This window comes from Protopterus annectens, chromosome 15.part0, assembly GCF_019279795.1.
Source record: "Protopterus annectens isolate FY-2018-M chromosome 15.part0, PAN1.0, whole genome shotgun sequence".
NCBI classification, from domain to species: domain Eukaryota; kingdom Metazoa; phylum Chordata; order Ceratodontiformes; family Protopteridae; genus Protopterus; species Protopterus annectens.
In genome coordinates this window covers 648,969,310-648,994,982 of record NC_056749.1, presented here as the reverse complement: position 1 = coordinate 648,994,982, position 25,673 = coordinate 648,969,310, and the positions used below count along the sequence as shown (strand labels likewise).

General features: G+C 36.6%; 1 protein-coding gene across 1 annotated transcript in view; it reads right to left on the bottom strand.

Moving 5' to 3' along the window:
- Positions 1-25,673, bottom strand: part of DOCK11 (dedicator of cytokinesis 11) — a 1,858,863-nt gene that overhangs the window by 602,908 nt on the left and 1,230,282 nt on the right. The gene's annotated exons all lie outside the window — the stretch shown is intronic.

Genomic DNA, 25,673 nt, shown 5'->3' with positions numbered 1-25,673 from the left:
ATAACATTAACTCAGCACAGGATGCAGTGTCATGACATACAGTTCCCTTGGGAATATTTGTGAATTGTTTGCATCCAATGGGCACTTTGTTACGAGACCATTTCTGGTATCTAATTCCTGCATGGTAACCAGCAGCAAGCACTAGTTCATGCAGACTGATTACTGACTATTCAAAGCTAAGTTATTATGTGATTGCAGCAATGGAAATGTCAACACTTAAAACGAAATACATCTACCATAAAATCAGCAGCAACGGCTGCATACTCCAACTTCTGCTACTATCATGTCAAGCTCTTACTGTAATCTGGTCACATAATTTGGTATCACAATCATAAAAAAGCTCCTAGGAAAACTTCTGGTTTAATTTAACAACCCCAGACACAAACTCACACACAACCACATACATTCCTTGCTAAACTAAGTTATTTTTGATACTTTGTTTCACAAAGCTATGTGCCTCACTGTTTTCTAAAAGTCAAATGTTACTGTCATAGTCACTCAACCCCAACAAATACCACCTACTATGGAAGTGGGGCACTGCACTGAGACCACATTCATCAAAAGACATTTAGGCACTCTGGTTACATTTTGTTTGTTTTGGTTAAATGCATTGTGTTTCAGTCCATACCTATCATTTTATTACTAACCCTGTCGATTACAATCAGTCTAAATATCTGTATGCAGTTTTCAAAACTGATTGTTACGCACCTTTCCTTAAATGATCCCAGTTACTAACTTCCACAGGACTGTTAGGTATATGCCTGCTCCAGCTTTTTTTTAAATTAATTTTTAGCTTACCAACGAAAACTATTTCTAAGCAAAGTTTGCAAAAAATAACTGTTAGCAAAGTGAACATTTTATGCATCTTACTTACCACAGATAAATTGAAAGATCTGGCAGCCTGCCAAACAACACATATGAACATTTTTAATTATTCCTGTATAAACTGGGAATCTTACACAACTCCATATTTGCAGGTGCAGAGTTTCCTAGACTTTCTTAACACAAGGCCAGATAATGCATACACCTACCAGAAGTACAAACACATTGAGCATGGTAATCACAATCATGAGAGAACATGGGAGAACACTAACCCCCCCCCCCCCACAGTGTTGTGGCTTCTCTAGTATGATCAGACTATAACACAGTCTCCAAAATAAAAATAAAAATCAATTCTGTAGCCCCAGTAAACCCTATCACAGTTAGGAACTACTTCAAAGCAAACTTCCTTTTAGCAAACGACTACCTGTAAAAATTTCACCCCCCTCCAAACCCAGATAACACAGCAGCTTATGAGGAATTATTCACAAAAGCTCTCTACAACCATGTGAATGAGTGCTTGGAGTCAGCTACACCAACCAGAAATAAGATCAAAACTGACTCCAAAAAAACACTCAGGTGAAAAGAAAAAAGTCATAGTTAAAATTAGGAAGAAAATGCTAAAAATGATAAAAACTTTCTCATTAAACAGAACTGACAACTAAGAAGACAAATTAAGTCCAGCAAAACAAAGTCTGAGATAAAGATAGCGTCCCAAGCCATAAGCAACCATTAAGTCCTTCTTAAGCTATGTCCAAAACCTAAAAGGTAGCAATTTACAGTGTGCTGAACTGTTATTAAATGGAGCCACATCCATGGGCCAGGGAGATATAGCAAACCTTCTGGCATATAAATTCAGGTCCAACTTTACCCCCTCTCAACCCAGCCACACCGCAGGAAATACCATCTAACATAACCCCTCCAACTGTCAGTACAGAGCAGGTCTTAAAGGCCCTATCTAAGGCCAAGATTATAGCGTCAGTGGTCCCTGATAATATCCCAGGTTGCCTCCTAAATAACCTTAAATATGACACATCAGGCCACTATTCAACCATAGCCTCCAAATAGGCTTCATGCCAAGCAAATAGATGACTACAGTAGTCATCTATCTGCAGAACGGTGGACCATCAATGGATCCCAGGAACTACAGACCTACTAGTCTGACCAGTCTCATACGAAAAGCCATGGAAAGAATTATCATGGAATTGATTAGAAATGGCATAGAAAATCTTCAGACACAGGACCCAATCCAGTTTGGTTTTGTCATAGGCAGATCATACCTACTGAACCTGGTGGACTTCTTTGAAAAAGTCATCAAGGCAATGGATGAAGGCAAAATGGTACAAACTGCCTACCTTAAACTAGCTAAGGCATTTTATACAATATGAAACAAAGATATATGCACCACGCCACAGCCGAAGGCATAAACTAAAAACAATTTATTGTTGAACAGGTAAGCGCTTTCACACGGAAATACATGCTTCATCAGACCATAAAACCAAACTAAAACATCATATATATATAAAAACGTTAGTGCATCAATTAGAAAGAACCAATGAAGAATATCAAGCAATTAAGCAGAACCATTCATACACTCAGTGTAAAAGGAACAGGGCTCCATTTGTGAAAATGACATAACATCAATACAAAAAATGCACTTAACAAATATATATATTACTTTACTTGAAGAGACCCCGTCCCTTCAAAACAGGTTTAATCAAAGTCCTTCCATTAATACCTGGAAACTTCTCAGCCTGTAAATGAAGAACCCAATGGCGTACACGTTCCTCTGTGTAATTCCTAAAGTTAAAGTTAAAGTTAAACCTCATACATTTGATCTCACTACTTTATTAATCTTCATTTTATACAATACCTGAATCAGGCATTTTTAACAAACTCATGGAATTAGGCATAAAACCCTATATGTCCCGCTTGATAGCCAGCTGGCTCAGAGACAGGACCCAGGAGGTTAAGACTGGAGAGACCACCTCCACAAAAAGGCCGGTCATCTGTGGAGTCTTACAAGGGTCTATCCTGGGTCTGCTCCTCCTTTGCATGTATTTCTAGGCTGTCAAGGCCAATGTGAAGAGCCTCAGGCTTACCACATTTGCAGAAGATTGCAAGCAGAGTGCAATCATAGAAATTCTCCAAGATGCTAACATTTTACAGGATGGTCTGACACAGATGAATGACTGCTGCCAAAGCCACTGCTGAAAACTCAGCGTAAAGAAATGCATAACAGTAGCTTTTGGGAAGTCAGACGCCCTGTGAAACTACCTCATCAATAAAACACCCCAAAAAGTAGACACATTTGGGTGCTCACGTAGATAGTACCCTGGCTTTTGACCAACATGTGTCTAAAGTAGCAAGAGAATCATTCTATGTCACTTAACCTATAAGTAAGGGCATGGCATCTAGGTCCAAGGAAGTTATAATGCCACTTTACTCAACCATCATTAGACCCATCATTAAGATTAATTCTCCCCTCAGTATGTACATGAACAGGCCCAAGCAACAACTGCAACATCCACAGGCAATTTAGGACTGGTATATAAGACATCTATGGATCCCGCCCTGATCAACTTTTTGCATATCAGCAAAATAAACAGTATCAGAACTACTAGATCCAAGCATTGAAATGTTGCTTGCTATTTAAATAGGACATGGGGGACAGGTATATATCAAAGAGAACCCATATCCTCTGGAATAGGCTTCCCATCCATGTGAAACAGAGCCCTTCCCTAACCCGGGCCCATGGATGGGAAACCAGAACTTCATCCATGGTCTGACACCTATGTCTCTGATGGACAGAGGCAGCTGTTAAATCATGCCTTAACTAACAAACACCCCTTAAAACAACCTCTAAGGCAAAATAGCCTGTGGGATACATTTGGATTGCATGGCTAGACTTATAAGGACCTCAGTGTCAGTAGTAGTGTATATACCTATGCATCTATAAATGAGTACTTATTACAAATTCAATAATCTCTTTTAACCAGAAGTGGGCCTGAACTAAGCTTTTTTTTTCATGCAAGTTTATTGAATTTCACCTTCATTTTTCTTCTCTTCCGTTTCTTATAATTTTATGGTTATATAGCCATACATCTACTGGTTATAGGCAGTTTGTTGGGGTCTATATTATGATATTGCATGCTCAGAAGAGCGAACGACACATAATCGACCCCATGTACGCAAAAGCTTACAATGTCGAAACCTCAGAACAGTGATTTTTTTACAAGGGAAAAAAAATCAATTCCCTATTAGACCCTCGAAGGTCCACTTACCCGAATACATAAACGTCGACATGTCTTCATCAGACCGCAAAAACATTGATCGTCCTGAAGCACAAAATCTGAAATGTCAAATCGTCATGGTTGGCCCTTCTGCGGTATAGCTCTGTAAGGTAAGTGTGAGATAGTTACGGACCTTAGGATTAGGGTGCGGGTTAAGGTAAGTGCATAGAGAGTCATGTATGTGAGATTTAGTGTAGGGTTAGAAGTAGGGTTTTGTTAAGTGTATTGCGTGTGGATTATTTATTTTGTTTGGGTATAGCTTCTTAAGGTAAGTGTGCAATAGTTACGGACCTTAGTGTTAGGGTGTGGGTAAGTGCATACATGGTGGTATATGCAAGATTTAGTTTAGGGTGAGAAGTAGGGTTTAGTTTAAGGTTAGAAGTCGGGTTTTGGTTAGTGTATATATGTGGTTTATTTATTTTGTTTGGGTAGGTAGTATGCAGCGGGCGTTGGGGTGGGACATCTATGACGGTTCAAGTTTTTGAATATCACGGTTTAGGGCATTCAGTGTATTTGCTGTTCACGGAATATGTGTTGGTGTTTATGCATTCGGTGACTAGAGTTTTTGCGGTTCCAATATAGACCCAAAAAATCGCTGTTCCGAAACAAAAAAAAATGTAAAACATTACATAATGTGGGGGGCTGTGCCCCCCACCCCCTACTTAAATATATCAACTCTGAGATTGCACTACAGTGCCGTAAAGGCAAAGTAGTGAAAGCGGCCAAACAAATTCTTTCCCATGGAAAGAATTTGCTGAAAAGTTGCTTCGCTATTTTGCCTTTTCACGCTTTTCAGTTCGACAAAGATGCATTAGGCAACCTGCGTCTGCGACAGCATACTAGGGAGCTGTTTGTGGATTAAAGCTGGAACAACAGGAACCAAAGCAAATAGCAAAAAAACAACAGGAACAAGTTCCACCAGGATTTATTGTAAACAAGAAATCTCTCTCTCTGACGTCTCGGCCAAAGCCTTCAAGGAGAATAAAACACTTACATAAGTGACACTTTGAAACATTTGTTTCAAAGAGGGCTTTTAAAACAAGATTTTTAGAGCATTTAAGAGACATCAAAAATGGTAAAGAAGACAGCCCAGTTGCAGCACATTTTCTAGAAGCACATAATAAATGTAATGAGGGTTTGAAAGGAACTATTTTAGAACAAGTTTGTGTTTCTATGTTTAATGATACTGATGTTAAAACTATATTAGTGCAGAAAGAAACTGTATATATTTTAAAATTTAAAACTATGTTTCCTTTTGGGCTAAATGAAGAGCTCAATTGGAGAGTATTAGCTTGTTGAATGGTTGTGTTAATTGATTAATTGTTTAATCATTTCATGATGCTTGTGTATATAAACTGTCTTTTTATGTAAGTGTTTTATTCTCCTTGAAGGCTTTGGCCGAGACGTCAGAGAGAGAGATTTCTTGTTTACAATAAATCCTGGTGGAACTTGTTCCTGTTGTTTTTTAGCTGTTTGTGGGTTGTATACATTGTACAGAGTTTATTCATCATTTTATTTTAGTTGCAGTTCTAATTTCTTATTCTCCTAATCAAGACAAATTTCTTCTATGCTTATTTGCTTCATTCTTCTTATATTTTTTTACATTTGTATGAATTTAAACTTTTTACTTGGAATGCATAGCCACTTTGTGATTTATTTAAATCAAGTAGGCTTTTCAACTTTTTTATGAATGTGATTTAAATAAGGATGAGCATCTTAAACTTAGTAGGTGTGGGTACGCAATGCTTGCATACTCTTCTTATCAAAATGCTAAGAAAATAATTGTGTTTAATAAATAACACCTGTAATCACTCAACTGTCATTATATACTTGCTAGCTGTAAGGACACTATATGCAAGGCTACATTTACTTATCAATAATTACTTAAATACATTTTGTTCCACTTTAACTGGTGGTTTCCTGAAGTTATTGGTAATAAAATCCTTACTAGTCATGGCTGGTGATTTTAATTCTGTATTTTTACAACTTTATAAAATAACAAACCATTCAGGATATGAAAAATAAGTTAATTTCATAAGACTCGTGTTGGCTACAATGCCTTATGAAGAGTTTCAAACTTTATGTTTGCTGAATCCACAATTATTTTATATTTGAAGACAATGTCTGCTTGCAAACGGTAGGCTTGTGGTAGTAATTTGCTTCAAACTGCAGATTTATTTATGGAGAATGTATATATATATATATATATATATATATATATATATATATATATATATATATATATACTACTGAAAACTTCCGAACTGTTAAAAACAAAAACAGAATTCCAATGAATAGACGCTGAGCCAGAACTGTTATTTGCTGAGCGCTTTCGTTCGCTTTATTGGTAACAATCGAACTTCATCAGAGCAAAATGTAATGCATTTGCAATACTGTGCGAGCTTTAAATAGTCTAACTGGTGTAAAAAAATACTTCACTATGATTGGTAGATATTCTACGCCAATGCAGTAGTATTTGGACTAATGAGAGACACTGCTATAAAACAAAAGGTTTTATCTGCTAACATCCTGCCACTAGGGGGCGTGCTGTAACTTTTTAGTTGTACCACTTTAATGCACATTTAATGTTGAGATTCTCATTGAGCCCTGGTGGGGTATCTGCTTCAAGGAGGAGTTGCCATCTTAATTCCTTCAGCTCCAGTAGTGTGTTGCAATCTCCAAAAAACTGCTGGACCTGTTCTACCACTAGAAATTTAAAACAGGTGAAGCCATTGCAGCTGGTGGCATGTCTGCTTAATGCATTGTAACTGTCATTATGCCTGATGGCTGCAAGGTGTTCCTTCACCCTGTCTGAGAGCTTTCTAATTGTTTTCCCAATGTAGAAGGAAAAACACTGGTTGCAGTAGGCTGCATAGACTACAAAAGTTGAGTGGCAGTCGTGCTGGGCTTTGAACTGCACCGTGATGTTGCAGTGTTGAAAAGTGTAGGATGTGCCTGAGTGTATGAAAGGGCAGACTACACAATGCTTGCAAGGGCCCATACCTTTGGGGTTTTGTGGGTTAGCAGGCTCATGGGGGTCTGCGCCATTCCTGAGTATGGGGTCTCTTTCCTTTCAAAGGTTTGTTTAAGAGTTCTGGTCTTCTTGTATGAGAAGACAGGCTCATTACCCACTATCTGATGGGTGTTGTGGTCCGCTCTTATTATGTTCCAGTTTTTGCCAATGATATCCCTAATGGGTTGCATATCTTGGCTGATGGGGAAGCTACAGTTTCTGTTCTTGGGTTCAGTAGTTCTGGTGGTCACCTGGGGGGTGAAGCCATGAGTAAGGATGGGTGGGTGTCTGTCTGATCTGTGGGAGGCCACTTCTTGAAACACATCCTCTACTAGTTGTTTGGGGTAATGTCGGCGGATGAACATTTCTGAAAGGAATTGGCTTTCCTTGAGGAAGGTATCATCGTCAGAGATGATCCTGGAGAGGCGGATGTACTGCCCTTTGAGCACATTCTTCTTCATAAAGAAGGGATGCTGACTATTGAAATCCAGTAAGTTGTTCCTGTAAGTGTTCTTCCGGTACACATTGGAGGTAAGGCTGCCAGTGCTGGGGTCAATGGTTAACTGAGTATCAAGGAAGGAGATGTGGGTCCCTCGTCCTGAGACTACAAAGTCTAGGTATGGGATGCTGTTTGTGAGAGTCGTAAGGAAGGTGTCCAGCTCGGTGTTGTCACCCTCCCACACGAAAAAAATATCGTCAATAAAACGACGGTATAAGTGGGCTTTGTGGAAGCCTTGTATATGGGTCAAGGTCTCCTTCTCCCATGTGCTGAGGACTAGGTTGGCAAAAGAGGGGGCCATTTTGGACCCCATCGCCACCCCCTTGGTCTGTAGGTAGATGGCTCCATTGAAGCAGAAAAAGTTGTTTTTCAGAACCACTGTGGTTAAAGCTATAAGCATTTCAGTTTCAAAAACATTGTATTTAGCATGCTTGTTAAGAAACAGTTCTAACGCTTCCAAACCGTCCCTGTGGGGGATGTTGGAGTATAATGCTACTACGTCTAGCGTTACTAACATGCATTTTGAAAAATCAATATTACTCTCATGCAAAATGTTTAAAAAGTCCCAGGAGTCCTTGATGTAAAAATCCGTTGCCTGAACTAGCGGGTTGAAAATGAAGTCCAGGTATTCCGATATTGTCTCTGTCTTGGTTTTATAGTTAGAGACGATGAGCCTGAATGGGGGGTCGGTGGGGTCCTTGTGTACTTTGGGGATGCCGAATGCTCTTCCTAGGCTGAGGTTGTGCACAGACAGAAAAACAAATTCCTCAAGGGTGATATGCTGCTTGCATTCCAGGGTTTTTAGCAGCTTATCAATGGTAGTGAAGCTTTTGTTCACTTCATTCAAGGTCACAGCCTTGTAAAAGTCCTGGTTAAGTAGCAAATTGTTACGTTTCTGTACATAGGTTTCCTGCTCCATAAGTACAAGACCCGTTCCTTTATCCGCTTTCATGATACACAGATTGTGATCCTGGCTTAAGTCCCGCATGGCGACCAGTTCCGCTGGTGAGACGTTGTACCATTTATGGGAGTGGGGCTCATTAAGAAGCCCTCTGAGATCTTGCTTACACACTTTTTGGAAGGCTGAAAGCGTGTTGTTGAGGGCTGGGGTGAATAAACTCTTTTTTCTGGGGGCTGCGAGTGTATCAGGGACGTCGGAGGATTCTGAGTCTGTGTCCTCTGTGTTACTCAGAAGCACTTTCAGATTTAGTTTTCTGAGATAAAGCCTGAGATCCAGCAAAACGTCAGTGATCTGTGCTCTTTGTGATGGCAAAAAGGAGAAGCCCTTGTTTAATAAGCTCACGTGGGCCTCTGAGAGATTTCTGTTAGTTAAATTGAAAAGTACGCTGGTGAGTTGCAACTCCCGCTCCCCTAGTACCTCCTCATGGAGCTCCTGGTGTTCATGGGTCTGCCGACATGTGTCCAGCGGCTCGATCCTCTCCCTCTGCCCATGGTTCTTGGTCCTCCCCTCCCTCTCCTGTTGTTCTGGTGAGTTGCCCCCGTGCTGAGGGCTGGACAGCCTGGTCCTTGTTGCCATAAAAAAGGCTGTTGGGGTTGCTCTCTGTTGAGCTCGTTAGCCCCGCTGGCTGGGCTTCCTGCCATGGGAGTAGGTACGGGAGGAGGGGGGTTGGTGATAAGCTCTGCTTGTTGTATGGTGGCATCTGTAGCCTGTGGAGGAGGTGGAGGTGATCCTGTGGATGTGGTGGTGGTCGTTGGGGGTTGCCTCGTGTAGCCGTTGGTTGTTCCCCGATGTCTTTCATCAGGTAGTGTGTATGCGTGGTTGTCCCGGTATTGTGTATGCGTGGTTGTCCCGGTATTGTTGTAGATCACGGTTGAGCTTTTTCTGTTTCCTGAAGATGAGGGTGGCTACGTGCCTGGTGATTTTGGGAGTAATATTATCAAAAAGGTGCTTGTAGTTTCCAAAGTCAGGCTGCGTTAGGATTTGTTCCTGCAGTTTGAGGATGTCTTCCTTCATTAATTCCAGCCGTTCCTGGTTGTAAGTGATGAGCAGGTTGAGTGAGGAAAGGCCTGCTTCGTTGTAGAGCTTGACCAGGCCAGCGAAAATGCCTGTGTCTTTCTTGATCCCATTTGGGAATCTGTAAAATCTGAGTCCTTGTGGCACGATCTTGTGGTGAACACAAGATCTTAGAAAGTAGATGTCGTACTCAATGTTTTTATAGGTGATTAGTTTCCTTTCCAGGTTGTAGATGAGGTTTCTGCAGGTATATATAGATATATATATATATATATATATATATAAAACATATATATATATATATATATATATATATATATATATATATATATAAAAACATATATATATATATATATCTATATATATAAAATATATATATACATATATATATTTACACACAGCAGAAATGAAAAATAGTATTTAATATGGCAGCTTTAATAATCTTTTATTTAACAAGGTGCACCACAAGAACTGAAAAGTTTGACTGTACAGAACCAATATGGAGTTATCTTTTTATCAAATGCATGGAGGCTAGTTACATTAAGTTCTTGGAAGTTTGCTAGGAAAAGTAGTTTAGAGTATGTTAAGTGTTAAAGATTCAGTAGGATGCATTGTTTTAGCAACTAATACTATGCATCTTCCATACACTGGAAAACCTTACCTTTTATTTACTTACTTAATTACTTACATATCCATTCATTCTATTTGTTTACTGAAATAGTTCAACTGAGCTAAAAGCAATTTTCTGCTGAGGACTGGAAAGAAAAGTTCCAATTATACATATAACCGTAAAGTATCAAAGATTTGTAACACCAAGGAAATTTACACACAACATACAGAATAAATAATAGCTAAGCCGCGGTGGTGCAGCAGTAGCATTGTCGCCTCAAAGCAAGAGGTTCTCCCATTCAATTCTCGGCTGGAGCACCTTCTGTGTGGAGTCTGCATGTCCTCCCCACGGTTGAGTGGCGTTCGAAAGACATGCGTGAAATGGGTGTGCCTTCACTGGAGGTTGCGCATCGAGCTGGCACCTCAGCACTGTAAAAATCTACTGCCAATCATTAGCGGACCGGAGTTTCGCTGTGGCGACCCCTAACGGGAAAAAGCCGAAAGAAGAACAACATACAGAATAAATAATAGCTACATAATCAATAAGCAACCCATATACATTATAGTGGATTATGAGCAGGTCTCTAACCATAACTGGCTTATTATGTGTTTGATACATGGATGCCAACAAACTCACCTTGAGAGCAAAACTCTTGAGGTGAATCTTGGCATCCATGTTTAGAACACATAATAAAGGGCTACAATGAGAGATCTGATCATAACTGTAGTGCATGGAGGTTTATCGGCTCCATGGACTGCTAGTTACAGAAAACAAAAAGCCATAAGTGTTTTGGCAGCTTTAAATGACATAAAGCACTTAGCAAACATCATCAGAAAGGCAATAACACATGCTTTTTTATGTTACATAAAGTCAGGGTCACGCTACCAGAACAGACAAAAGGCAAAAACAAATCCATTTTTAATTAGACTATTGTCATTTGCAGGTCACCACTGGCAGATTTAACTGCCCAGCTTGACACCCAGTCTTAGCAAGTGAAGGAGGGATGTATAGCATTTGTTATGATCATGTCTTACGAGTTTAACTGACTTCTCTTTTTCTGACTATCAGGGCATAATCACCTCACTCCATGCACCTCATACTCATTCAATTTCATATTTTTTTTAGGATAAGAGAAACAGTACAAGTTCAGAAAACTTTGAAAGTTTAAAAAAAGAAGTATGTGAGAAGATATTTGAGTGATTATAATATCTTTTGGTTAAAAAACACAATAAAAAAGTGCAGATAAGAATAAGAAGAACAAAAGAGTACCAGAGGACAAATTCTCATAGGACAGATCCCTCTGTAACACAGCAAAAACAAGGGTATGATATTGTAGAGTCTATATCACTTTGTCGAATCACTATTTAGTGAGCACCTCTTTGTCAAACACCTGTTGAGCGAACAACCTAACCATCAAACTAAATTTTCAGCGAAAACTTTCCTAGGGCAAACTGAAGGTAGTCCGCCCTAACGACCATAAAAAAAAAAAAACAACACCTACACAGACGGGGCCTACACCCCCCACACCACCAAGTATGGGGAGGCTGTACCCCCCTCACACCCCCCAACTTAATATACCAACTCCGAGATTGCACTACAGTGGGGAAAGGGGTAAATGCCATTTGGTGGCCAACCATCCTTTTGCCCTAGGAATGTTTTTACTAAAAATTTAGTTCAATGATTAGGTTGTTGACTCAACAGGTGTCTGAAGAACAGGTGTTCACTAAATAGGGATTCAACAAAGTGATACAGACCCCATATTGTATTCACTGCTTTTATGTATTTCCATTTTTCACAAAAATGTGAAGAACTTCTTTGGAAACATCAACACATTTTGTTAGCCGACAAATAGTCAAAATTTTAGCTAAAAAAGCTATGCTTTCCTATAACATGGTGACAATCTATACAGAACGTCAGCTATAAACAGACTGTGAAAATGATTCCAATTAATTTTAATTGACTTCAAAAATGTGCATAATATTTGCCTTTGAAGCCAAAAGTTTACCAATGGAAGTTACAACTTGTTACTTAGTCAATTTAACCAATTTTACATTTTATTCTTCATGGAAATATATTTTCATCTCAATGAAAAAGTGACAGTAAAACATACTGAAATTCTTTGTAACCCTAATTATCATTTTTTTTTTACTTCTAAATTCTGACTAAGTTACATATGAAATTATTGGCATTTATACCTCAGATGTTTAAACAGTGTGTGAATTCAGAGCAGTGTGTCTTTTTTTCCAACAGAAAGCCAAGAGGCTGTATCAGAAATGTTTATAACAGGGACTATGTCATATCATTGAATGGCCACATTGTTGAATGGCAACTCATTGGCAATGAAGGCCATTGAACCCCCCCACCCCCACTAATTATATATACCAGCTCCAAGATCGCACTACAGTGGGGAAAAGGGCAAATTTCCTGATCCTTATCATAATGTGATCTCAGTCAGAATGGTTTGATAGCCTGCCCTGACCCATTTATATTGTAGTAAGTATGGTCACTGTTAATAAAAATCCTTTTCATTTGTTTGTTTTTGATACTAAAAAAGGCAAACCTTACTGAATTGTTTTTTTCTTCTGCTCTCAAGAAAAGAATCTCCTTAATATTTTCAATAAAGTTAGTTATGATTTAATAATACTTGGTTGATATACTTTACAGAAATATTTCTAAAGCTGAACTTGGAAAGTATGCCAATTTTTCTCATTTTTTATTTTATCAGCATAAACCTTAGTATATTTAATTATCAAAAGCATCTTTTTTGTATTTATTGCTGCACTTCAAATTGCTGTAATTGTCTATTTGCCTTGTACATTAACGAGGTCCTACTCTTTATTCTTAACATATACATTCCTATCTTTCTGGACCCTTTAATCAAATTATTTCATTTAGTTCTTTCTCAAATCTAAGAATTATTATATAAGAAGCACTTTTAGTTAACTGATTGACAAAGAAGCACAATCTTTATTTTTCTGGGGCAACTAGTCAACTAAACTGATTAAATGTCGGGCTATATTTGTGTGTTTGACCAGATGTATTACCCTAGAGTACAACTGCAATTTCCTGAATAATACTATTATTATATCTTTTGACATCTGCAATACTAAATGGGTCTTGCTGGATCAAACATTAAACATAATCAAAGTGGTTCTGCTTCTCAAGATTCTTTATCCTTTAGTAACAAATCAGTTTTGAAAGTATCACTCATGCCGAGGCTAAATATTTATTTGCTTTGCAATATTCCATTTTTTTATTTTTCAGTATTTTACAGAAAAAAAAGAAAAGAAAAAGGAGGGGGAGTTTGATGTGAATTGACTGCATTGATGTTAATTTCCCAGATTTTTCCATAACAATACTGATAACAGATGACTCATAAAATATTAAGAATGAAACTTAAGACCTTTTTGCTTCCTGCACACATAACTGCTCAGAGTTATTCTTTTACTGTTTACCAGAGCCATTTGAGCTTAAAATTAAACAGTTGATGAAAGAAAGTTGGTCTAAAGGTGAAAAGAATCGAATTATATCAGCACCTTCTTTATCTAGCTCATTTTCATATTTAAATTATTTTCTTGAAAACAGTGCAAGCAGCTTATTTAACCTTATAAAAGTTAACTTTTTTCAGATATTCTAGATAACTGTTAGAGATGCAATGGTCATACTCTGAGTTACTGGACTTGTATAATGACTTCTTGTCTTACAATTAACAAGTTACCAAATAATATTTATAAATTAATATTTCAATGGCTTTAATGTTATTTTAGATTTCAAGAAGCTCTACGGGATCCCTTTTCCAGAGCTTATGCCTTTATCACATGCTTTTTATTTTATAATATTCTAACTATTATGAGGAAAAGTACAATCAAATATTTTTAAAATGTTCAGTGGCACAAAATTTAATTAGAATGTTATATCAAGAATTACTGCTTTGCAAATTGAATTTCTCTTCACATAAAATGATTGATCTATATCTCGTATTTAAATTTTTATTAGGATTTATTTTATGTATAAATGGATCAGTAATTAATTACAATTGTAACAGTTTAGCTTATATATTTTTACAATAGTTTTATTCTTTAGGAGGCAATATACTATCCCTGACCCTGAACCCTCATATCCTCATCTTCTTTTGTTTCATCTTCCTAGCTTTTCCTCCTACTTATTGTTTAAAAATACTGACAGGCAAAAATATGGTTTATAATAATGTACCATGCATTTATTTTTCCAGTGTTAAATTACTGTCAGTGAAATTGAAATTTGTTGTAATGAACATTTATGGTACTGCATGGGTCCCCTCTAAAACAGGCCTTTACCTAGAATGGCTAACCTAGTGAACAAAATCTAAACAAAGGAAATAAAACAATAGTATATTTGGTCAGAGCAATGCTACAGTTCAAGGTTAGACTCATACTAGTATTTATAAATAAGCACTTTAAAACAAGTAAAAAAACCAAAATGTAACATGAATAAGAAGTTAAAGTCAAAAGAGGCACGATTATCATAAATTACCATAAAGTAAATGTTAATACTAAAATCAAATTTTAAGAGATCTGTTTAAATGCTTAATGTATGCAACTCCCTCAGCCACCATACTAGTAGGTTCAAATTATAGGTGGTCTAATAAATAAGAGTAGGAATCCCAAAGGACTCAAACTATATTTTGGAACCACTAAATGGTTCATAGTGACCATTAAAAGGGTAATAAAAATTCAGTACCAAGCAAGTAGCTCCTGAAGGAAGGGGGGCTAAGTCTGTATAGGATTGAAAAACACAAGTTTTACCAAGTATACAGAGTTAAGCAGGTGGCCAATGCAAGCTTTGAAAATAATGGCATAATATGGTAATATTGTGACACATATACCATTAATTAGCAGGGCAGTTGAGTTCTTTGCAAGTTTTAGTCAATAAATTATAAATCTGGGTGCCCAAAGTAACAACAGTTACAGTAGTCATAATGAGAAGTAAACATTGAAAAGTCTGCCTTTTCTTTAGTATCCTGCAACCATTTATTACAGTTCCAACCTATTATTCCACAGATAAATAACTCTGCAATCAAATCTACACAGTTAAAATCAAGAAAAAACAAAAAATATTTTACTAAAGAACAAATGCTTTAAAATACACAAACACCGCAGTGCACATGGTGCATTGGGTAGCACACTCTCTGTTTGGTGCTGGAAGACCAGTCTACTCCAACTCCTGGTAAATGGATTGCTGACACAGCAGTGAAACAGTGTGTGTGTGTGTGTGGGGGGGGGGTATCAGTCCTAAAAGTGTCATTCTTCAGATGACAGATCAAAGCAAGGTCCTATATGCTTGAGTTGGTGGTACCCTAGGTAGATATAAAAGATGCCATGGTAACAACTGAAAAGAGTAAGGGCTTCATTTTTTTAAAACACTATTTACATTTTTTAACAAAATATTATTTACATGTTTAAATAAACACACATCTTTAGATTACTTTATACTATATTTCACCTTAAATCATCTCCCGTTTTAACCCGTAGTCATTTTTTTACTTAATGACAGTATACCAACACTAAATTTGATTATACATCAGTTCTTGACATTTCATAATCCAAACTACTGATATAGCACTAGCTATTAATTTATCTAATCTTTTTATCAATATTTTCATATAAACCATGCAAAATACTTATTCATTTTTACAAATAAATCACATTTAAATTCTCTCTCACACAATTCCCATATGATTTGCATTGTATTATTTCTAAAAAGAAATGCTCCATAGTTTCTTTCACATTACATTCCCTGTATATTCTAACTTGCATTTGTTTATGCTTCTTGATTGTCTTCATCGATAACTTTTCTAATAACAAAATCCATAAGAAATCATGTACTTCTTAAAATTTTAAAAATTTCTCTCTTCTTTCCATTATGGCTTTCTTAATCCATTCTTCTCTATCTTCCCTTATTTTAATATAATATAATGTTTCCATTATCCAGTCATATCATTCTTCTTGATTGCTTTTACATTCATTCCAAATTGCATTCCATATTCTTATCAATTCATAATATACTTTTTTCTATGAGCAAATCTTTTTGTTTTCATACTTTTATTGTAATTATCCACATATAATTCCCAAATTATATTACTCAGACTATTAGTTGCTCATTATTTTTGTTTTCAAAATACCAAATAAATGTTATAAAGCTAAATGTACAAAAGGATTTTTCACTCCAGGATGACTATCCTTCATTTTCCAAAATACCCCCCTCCCACACACACACACACACACACACACACACACTTTTCACAGGACTGAATCTTGTATCCCAAATAAAATAAAATATAATTTGAAATAGGCCATTTTCTAAACTTGCTGAAAAAGCAAAAATACCTCCTCTGTATCCAAATGTATCCTAAATGTATGAATGAGTCAAAAAATCGTATCCCTATATGATGAGTCAAAAAAATTTCCATATATTTATCACAGCCCTAATATCTTGCAAAACATTAACCCACACCTCTTTATTCTTCTCTTCATTCCCAGTTCTTATTCCTAAAACATTACTTTGTCCTTGAAAAATAAACCTCTGCATTATTCACAGTATCACTAAATCTTTTACATTTTCCTTTATTCCGATCCACTTTCTTTATACATCTCTCTATTTCAAGCATTGCTTCTCTAACCCATCTTTTCCTATTTGTACTGACAACTAAATCAGCTGCATATGCCATACAGATTGGAATTTGAACATTCTGACAGATTTTTATTCCAACTTCATATACTTTCACTTTTGCTTTTCTAATGACTGCATTAATTACCACTGCAAATAAAATCCAACTTAAGGGACAGCCCGGTTTTACCCCTCTATTAACTTGTATTTCCTGACTAAACCATCCATTCACTTAAACTTTATTACTCACTTAAATGCATAGCTCTGTTAATTTATGAATCGTTTCATGCATAATGTATTGTAAAATAATTTCAAACATTTCCTCATGATTTATTGTATCATATGCTTTTTCAATATCATTTACTCTTGTCTTAGGTTCATGCCCATCACTAATAACACTGCTCACTTCCTTTTTCACAATAAGCATCATGACTTTCTTATCTTTTCCTTTTATCCCATATATTCCTTATTCTAATATATTAATCACTCTGTCAAATCTTTGGGTCTATATTATAATTGTGAAAGATGGAAACCGCGAATACGAAAATGTCGACACAAAAAGACCAAATTACCAGATGAGCGAACCATCTAATCAGTAAAAACCACAACATCAAACAAATTTCTCTAACCAACAGCACCATGTAAGTATACCTACATCAACTACAAAAAAAATAATAAAACACACTTTTGCACCCCACACACCCCTTCTTAAATATACCAACTCTGGGATCACACTACAGTGGGGGAAAGGGTATATACTCTCATCCCCAGAATTGCTCTGCTGGCTGAACAAATCCATTCAACGTTTTGCCTTTAACTGTTCAGGTAGTTCGCTCATTATGTGTCAACGTTTTCTTATTTGCAGTTTCTGTCTTTCACAATTCAGATACAGACACAAATCTTTTTGGATTATTTTCATCAACTTATAATCTACATTATTTAATGAGGGTGGTCTCCATTTTATGATGTCATTCCTTTCTCCCTTTTTGCATATAAACATAAGTACATCCTCACAAAATCTTTTATCTGTCACCCCTCATATCCTGTTCAATAATGTGTTACTTCCAAAACTACTTTTCCTTCTATCATTTTCCATCCATCATGATTCATATTTATATAATAATTATATATTATGTCATGTAATCCCAAGCACACTGATTCTTTTAACTTCCCTTAAAATACCTTTTAGTTCCTCTGAATCTATCTTCTTAATAATATTTTTGCTATGAGACAATCTACCTTTTTATATTCCATCCATCCTCTTTTACTTATAGGTTCATAGGTTAGTTCATAGGTTAGTAACTTATGGTCTCATCTTCATACATTTTTGAGATGTACTTCACAATTTCTTTCAAAATGCCTTTCATATTACACGTATCTACATCACACTTTCCTTTTATACTCATTATCTCACATACTTCTTTTTGAATGCCCCCCTGGAGATGTCTCTTCCCACTTCCTTTTTAAGACATATTTTTGCTTATATAATAATTTACTTGTCCTTATATTTTCCTTCTGTGTCTCTGTTTCCTTACTTTTCTTTTCATCTTTATTTCCACTCAAACTTTTATCATAGCCACTTATACATTTGTATATTATCCCTTTCCCTTTTTTTCCAAAAAATGACTTTTCAATCTTATACATTCTTTTCTATATTTTGCTTGATATGCAATCCACACTGCTCATTTGTCTTGTAAAATGGTTTCATTGTACAATGGTATTTCCATGCTCTGTCCATTTCATTCCAAAACAAAATTTTGTTTACAGACATACCTGTCAGAATCATAATACTTTTCCTTTTGCCACTATGATTTCCATATATGAGCATTCTGACTTAGCTAAATTATGAGTAAAAATATTTCATATGCTTCAATATTTCCTCCCCCCTAAACTCTGAAAAACTAATGTAATCAATTTCTATTTGAAGTATCCCCCTTTTAAATCTGCAAAATCTTTTCTTTCAAAGTTGTAATTGTCCATCTCTATGATTTGCTTACCTAAAACATTTTTTTTCTTATTTTCCTACAACTTTCCTTAACTAACAATTGAAATCTCCTACAATAACATATAAATTTTGGTAAAATACATTTTTAATTCCTCAAATAATCTTTTTTTTTACTTTTTGCTGTGTATAACCATAACACAAATTGATCTCCAAACCTTTCTTCCTTCCCTAACATTATATATCAAAATTATACCTGTCCTATCAACTGCAACATGCAAAAACAGCCTTTCCAGAACAGAATTCTTCTTCAGACCTCCACTTTGCTTTCCACATATAACTTCAACTTGTTTATTTTATTTATCATTAAGAAATATTAAAGCTTTTAAGCATATGGCACAGCATTACTGTACTTGACACAATTCAAAACATTATGCACCTCTTCTCATTAATTAAGCTATTATTATTCAGTGATATTACCTTTACATTAGCTCTTTCCTTTTTTAAGTTTTATTTTACTTTTCTTTTCTTTTCCATGCCCTTTTACAAAATGACCCCTTTTAAGTTTCTTCATCTCATTTTTCCATTTTTGCCTTGTCCGGACTTAAATGTTTGAAATTATTTCACCCATCGATATTACATGTAGCTCCCTCATCCTTTACTTCACTCTGCATATTTCCTTCATATAAAATACTCAATTTTTCATCATCTTTAATTTCATGTTCATTGCCACTTACATTTTCTAGATCTATGTTTTCATTAATAAACCGTGTCCACATTTACTTACTCAGTCATATCAATTGTGCTCCTTAATTCTTCAATCTCTACATTTTTTAATATTTGCCACATGACCCATCTCCTCACACTGATAACACTTACAGTTTTTTGACAATCAGTAATTAAGTGACCCCCTGCACTACTATATAAAAAGGTCTTGGGCTGACACCAATAACTAAGCATGCCTTTTCCCCATTAGCCATCAAACTTGGCAAATTAATAGCTTTCCCATTTTTAGTACAAAGATACAGTTATTTCTCAGTCACATTCTATAACGTTCCATTCACTACACTTATTTTACTTTCACAAACACTTTTTTACATGCATTATCAAAATAAATTGTAAGTTCATCTTCAGTAATTTACAATTAAAAAGGTTAGGGCAGCACTCTGGTGGCAGAATAGTCTGTTTTTTTATGAGTTTGGGAATCACTTTGGAAAGTTTTTTTTTTTTTGTGTGTGTGTGATTGGCTAGTGGGCTGTTTTGCTTGTTTAGTCAGTTTCAGTGCATGTATAAAGCAGTCACATTTGCAAGGCTCTTGACTCACTTGTACATAGCTTCCAAAGACTTGGCTCCGCGTCACTTGAATTCTGAGGGTTCTGCTATAATCCAGCATATTTGCCAAATACATACGCCTCAATGCAGAACTGCACTTCCTTTGTTATTTATGAGTACTTCTGTTAGATTTTTGCAAGTTTTTGTGTGTGTTTCTGTACCTTAGCACAATATAAGTTGTTCTCGTATTCAAATGTATTAGCTTCTCGTTGGTTTCTGCACTTTTTCGCATCCTAATTCTGAATGATGATACATGCTCTTTTTGTTGGGTTACTATATTTCCTGCATTTTGAGCTCACTTTTAAGAGATTTTATACTTAAAAAGATCAGTTTGGCACTCTGGTGGCAGTAGAGATTAGCCTGGTCTCTTCTGAGCTTGGGAGTTATATAGACAACTTTCAAATGTGCTTTTTGTGATTGGTCAGGGGCTAATTTGCTTAACAAACAACGTTCTCAGTAGAAAAACCACTTTAATGTGAGGATAAAATCCTTTATCAATACTGAAAATACAAATGCAAATGCAGAGTATATATAGGTCTAAAAAAGTCATATGACCGGCAGCCAAGAAGTCACATGACCCAATCATTAAAAGAAAACATGTAGAAATAAATAAATATGCAAAGCTAAAAAATGCAACAGCATAATGCATACATGAAAACAAAAACATTTAAAAGGAAGAATGTGTATTTTTAAAAAGGAAGAATGTATATTTTAAAAAACATGTACAATCATGTACATAAAGAGAAAATCTCATAATCTAGATCTACTCATTCTAACCAAAATAGGTTTAAGGCTGACAGTACTATTCAAACCAGGGGGTGAGTCACCCATCAATCTAATTATCCAGCTGTATTCTTTAATTTCTAATTTGTTATTGATATCACCACCTCTGGGTGAGGGTGAAACATGGTCTATAGCTTTAAATTTAAATACATGCTGTTCACCAAAACATAGCCTGTGTTTATATAAAGCATTAGTGTCCACACATCTTTGGATTTCAGACTTGTGTTCTGTGATCACCCACATAGAAAGAGTTGCATAATACACAGGTAGCAAGGTAAACCACATGGGTGGTAACATAAGTAGCAGTTACATTGAACCTAAACAGCCTCTTACTGACTGGGTGTTCAAAGATACCTAAATGTTCATCACCAATGTCATCACAGCACAAGCAATTATAACATTTTCGTGTGCCCATTGTGCTGGATGGATGTGTTGTGATATTTGTAGGAAAATCTTTGTAACAGAGGACACTCTTGAGGGTTCTCATGTTACGATATGCAAAAAACGGGACACTGCCCAGCATTGCTTTTAGCTCTTCAGATGCCATCAAGATTAGCCAATTCTTATGGATAATACGTTTATAACATGGTGTCTTTGTACTAATCTTACTTTCATCTCATTCTGGATGAACACATTGGGCAAGCCAACAGCTTGTGTTTCTCATTTAACATAACAGGGGACTTTCTTTCCTCTAGCACATTTAGTTTCTCATTATTTAAGGTGGTAGCATCATAACCACTGTTAGTGAAATCAGCTATCATCTCATTCAACTGTGATCTTCCGTGTTAAACCTACTGGCTCTATAAAATTGAGACCTGGCAGTACCTCTAAAAACATGTGGTGCATGCATACTACCTGCATGAGTGTACCTTCCTGCACAGACTTCCTTTCTATGGAGGCTTGTTCTAAGTGTACCACCGTCAAGACTCAAGTCGATATCTAAAAAATTAATAGTAATTTCAGATGAACCCATTTTGAACTTCAAAAAAGATGAGATTGAATTGATGTACAGCATAAAATCATTCAAATCCTGTAACGTGCCCCCCCAAATCAAAAAATAGTCCACAAATCGTTGAAAGAACTTTACATTATCTTTATATGGATTCAAACCACTAAATAAATGTTTCCTTTCCCACTGGTATAAAACTAGGTTGGCATAAGTATTGGTACCCATAGCCACACCTGTGAGCTGAAGATACAAGGATTCATTAAAAAGGAAAACATTATTTCTCAACACCACATCCATGAGAGTACATATTTTTTCAATTTTGTGGAAGTTGGGATCAGGACATGATGACATTGTTGATGAACATTTAGGTATCTTTGAACACCCAGTCAGTAAGAGGCTGTTTAGGTTCAATGTAACTGCTACTTATGTTACCACCCATGTGGTTTACCTTGCTACCTGTGTATTATGCAACTCTTTCTATGTGGGTAAACTTAAAGATAGGATCACAGAACACAAGTCTGAAATCCGAAGATGTGTGGACACTAATGCTTTATATAAACACAGGCTATGTTTTGGTGAACAGCATGTATTTAAATTTAAAGCTATAGACCATGTTTCACCCTCACCCAGAGGTGGTGATATCAATAACAAATTAGAAATTAAAGAATACAACTGGATAATTAGATTGATGGGTGACTCACCCCTGGTTTGAATAGTACTGTCAGCCTTAAACCTATTTTGGTTAGAATGAGTAGATCTAGATTATGAGATTTTCTCTTTATGTACATGATTGTACATGTGATTTTTAGGTTAAAACTTTGCTTTTTTAAAATATACATTCTTCCTTTTAAAATATACATTCTTCCTTTTTAAATGTTTTTTGTTTTCATGTATGCATTATGCTGTTGCATTTTAGCTGCATATTTATTTATTTCTACATGTTTTCTTTTAATGATTGGGTCATGTGACTTCTTGGCTGCCGGTCATATGACTTTTTTAGACCTATATATACTCTGCATTTGCATTTGTATTTTCAGTATTGATAAAGGATTTTATCCGAAAGCTTTGCTCCTCACATTAAAGTGTTTTTTCTACTGAGAACGTTGTTTGTCTTGCTGGACCTCTTGGCATTTGTGTTTGACTAATTTGCTTAAGTCATTTTCAAGATCACAGCATTTGTATGGCTCTTAGCCCACTTATACAGAGATTCCAAACCCTTGGCTACCACACCGCTGAACTCTGAGGGTACCGCAACAATCCAGTGCCATCCTTGCCAGATAAGTATTGCTCATTGTTGAGTTTCACTTTTCCTTATTATTTAAGAGACTGCTGTTAGATTTCTGAAAATGTGTTTGTGTTTCTGACCTTTAGTACATTTTAAGGTTCTGCTGTATTTAACTATATTAACTGCTAGTTTCTGTTCTTTTTTGCATCCTAATTCTAAAAGATTTCTTCTAGATTTTTTTTGTTGGGTTAAAATATTTTGTTATGTTGGGCTTATCTTGAAGTGATTTTACAATTAGAAAGGCTACGTATGCACATTAGTAGCAGTAGAGAGCAGCTTGGTCTCTTCTGAGCTTATGAAAGCTTTAAATGCATTTTTGTGTTTGGACAGTGGGCTATTTTGCTTGTTTAGTCATTTTTAGTTCCAGCATAAAGTTGCCTTTGTGTGATGCTTAGCCTTGTGCCTCAGTGGGTAGCAGTGCCCTTTTTAAATGCAAACACTTACAATCCCACTTTGTCTATAAATCTACATGAAGGACTTCTTAAATTAGTAAAAATGTCATTGTATAAAGTAAAAACTGATTAACAACTACTATGATGAAGTGTATGTAGAGGGCAAAAGTGCTAAATGAGTGGATTTTAATTAAAGGAATTACATTCTTTGCTGGTTGTTGGTTTTCATTGAGACTTTCTGTATAAGAAACTAACTTCAGAAAACGCTCTAGTACAAGGCCACACAGTATGCATCTGGTTTGAGCATAAAAAGCATTTCCCTGTGAAACAAAATCTGAAACCACAGATAAGCACTGCCCCCATGTCTCTGCAGCCAATCTGATGAAAACAGGCACCCAGATACAATGTAGCAACTGTCTCATGTTCCCTAAATAATCAGATACAGTGTGTGAGAGATGTAATTATACATTGACTTCAGATGCCAAACTCTCATACACAGCCAATACAAATATAAAACAAGTTGTTAATAACACGCAATACCACATTCTACCTACCACCTTCACTAATGGCCTATCACATAGACTGATATGTGCTAAAATTTTAAAAAGAAATCTATCCAAACCACAATGACATCCTAGATGCAACTATAACAATGGGGCTCCTCAACAACCTCGTAAACATTCTACCAGTGCAACATCCACCACGATACATACAGCTTCATCCCCAAGTGTCTCACTTTGTAAATACATAAGGCAAACAGCCACACAACCTAATTTTCTAGTTATAGGTGATTCCATCATGAGACCACAGATGTCTGACTCACTAGGCTGAGAGGTCACAGTCAGCTGCCTATCAGAGTCAAGGATCCACCAGATCACACATGCACTCAGGTCAGTGAACCACCAGTACCTGTAAGACTCAGTTGTTGTTCATGTTCATAGGTTCATAGGTTCATACTAGGCTATCTGCCCTGGGGCAATTTTGATTTGAGTATACTGTGCCCTTTTTAAGGTTTAGTTTACTGTGCCTCTGTCTAATATTGACATGGGAGTAATCCCTGGGACAAACGTACGATCCCCCATCCACTTATCGAGATTCTTCTTGAAGAGATTCAGTGAGGTGCTCTGCCTCACATGAACTGGAATTCTATTCAGCCTCTGGGTTATGAACCTGTCCCTCCAGCAAGTTCTATTTATTTCCTGTGCTGAGGTTCAAGTCCCGTGGCTCTAAGGGATTTAGATTTACTGAGGTGGAGCATGTCCATTAATTCTGGATTTGACATAGCTTTGTATGTCAGGCATAGAAAGTAGCGGTATGCAACTGAGTAGAGCTGGAGTTTTTAACCCAGCAGCATATGGCATCTGTTTGAGACCCTTGATCCTCTTGGTGAGATACTTTTGGGGTCTTTCTAATTGCTGCAGGTGTCGGGTAAGGTACATCCCAAAGGGGCATTGTATTCTATGATGGGCCTGATGAGGGATGAATAAAGGGCACGATTACCTCTCTTGATCTAGATGTGAAACCCTTCGTGATGAGGTGGGCTATGTAGAAGGTCTTTCTAACCACTTTGGCAATGTGGTTTTGAAAGGAGAGATTGCTATCAACTTGGGTCCCCAGGTCCCTAATAACTTTCTCTGTACTTAATGGGTTTCCACCTATGTGGTAATTTGTGGGCACATTGTTTTGGCCAAAGGGTATGACTATACATTTTTTGGCATTTAGCTTTAAACCATGGCGCTGGCATTTTATCTGTCTCTGTGAGACCTTTTTTGAAGGATGTTTGTGTCAGCTGGAGAGTTGATTAAGTTTGCAGAGCCATAGTCCTTGCATGTACCTCGGAAAAGTATATACCAAACAAGAGTGGTCCCAGGACAGAACCCTGTGGAGTCTGACATGGCTCCAGCAACTCACTCTGTGGGTTCTGTCTTTGAGCCAGTTTGACCCATCTTGTGACATAGGAGTTTATATTTAAGCTGGATAGCTTATCTATGATACCAGTGGGGTATTGTGTCAAATGCCTTTGCAAGGTCCAGATAGGCTGTGTGGACTACCTTCCCTTCATCTATGGCTTTGGTGACTGTTTCAAAGAAGTCAACCAGGTTCAAAAGGCAGGATCTGCCCTTGACAAAGCCAGGA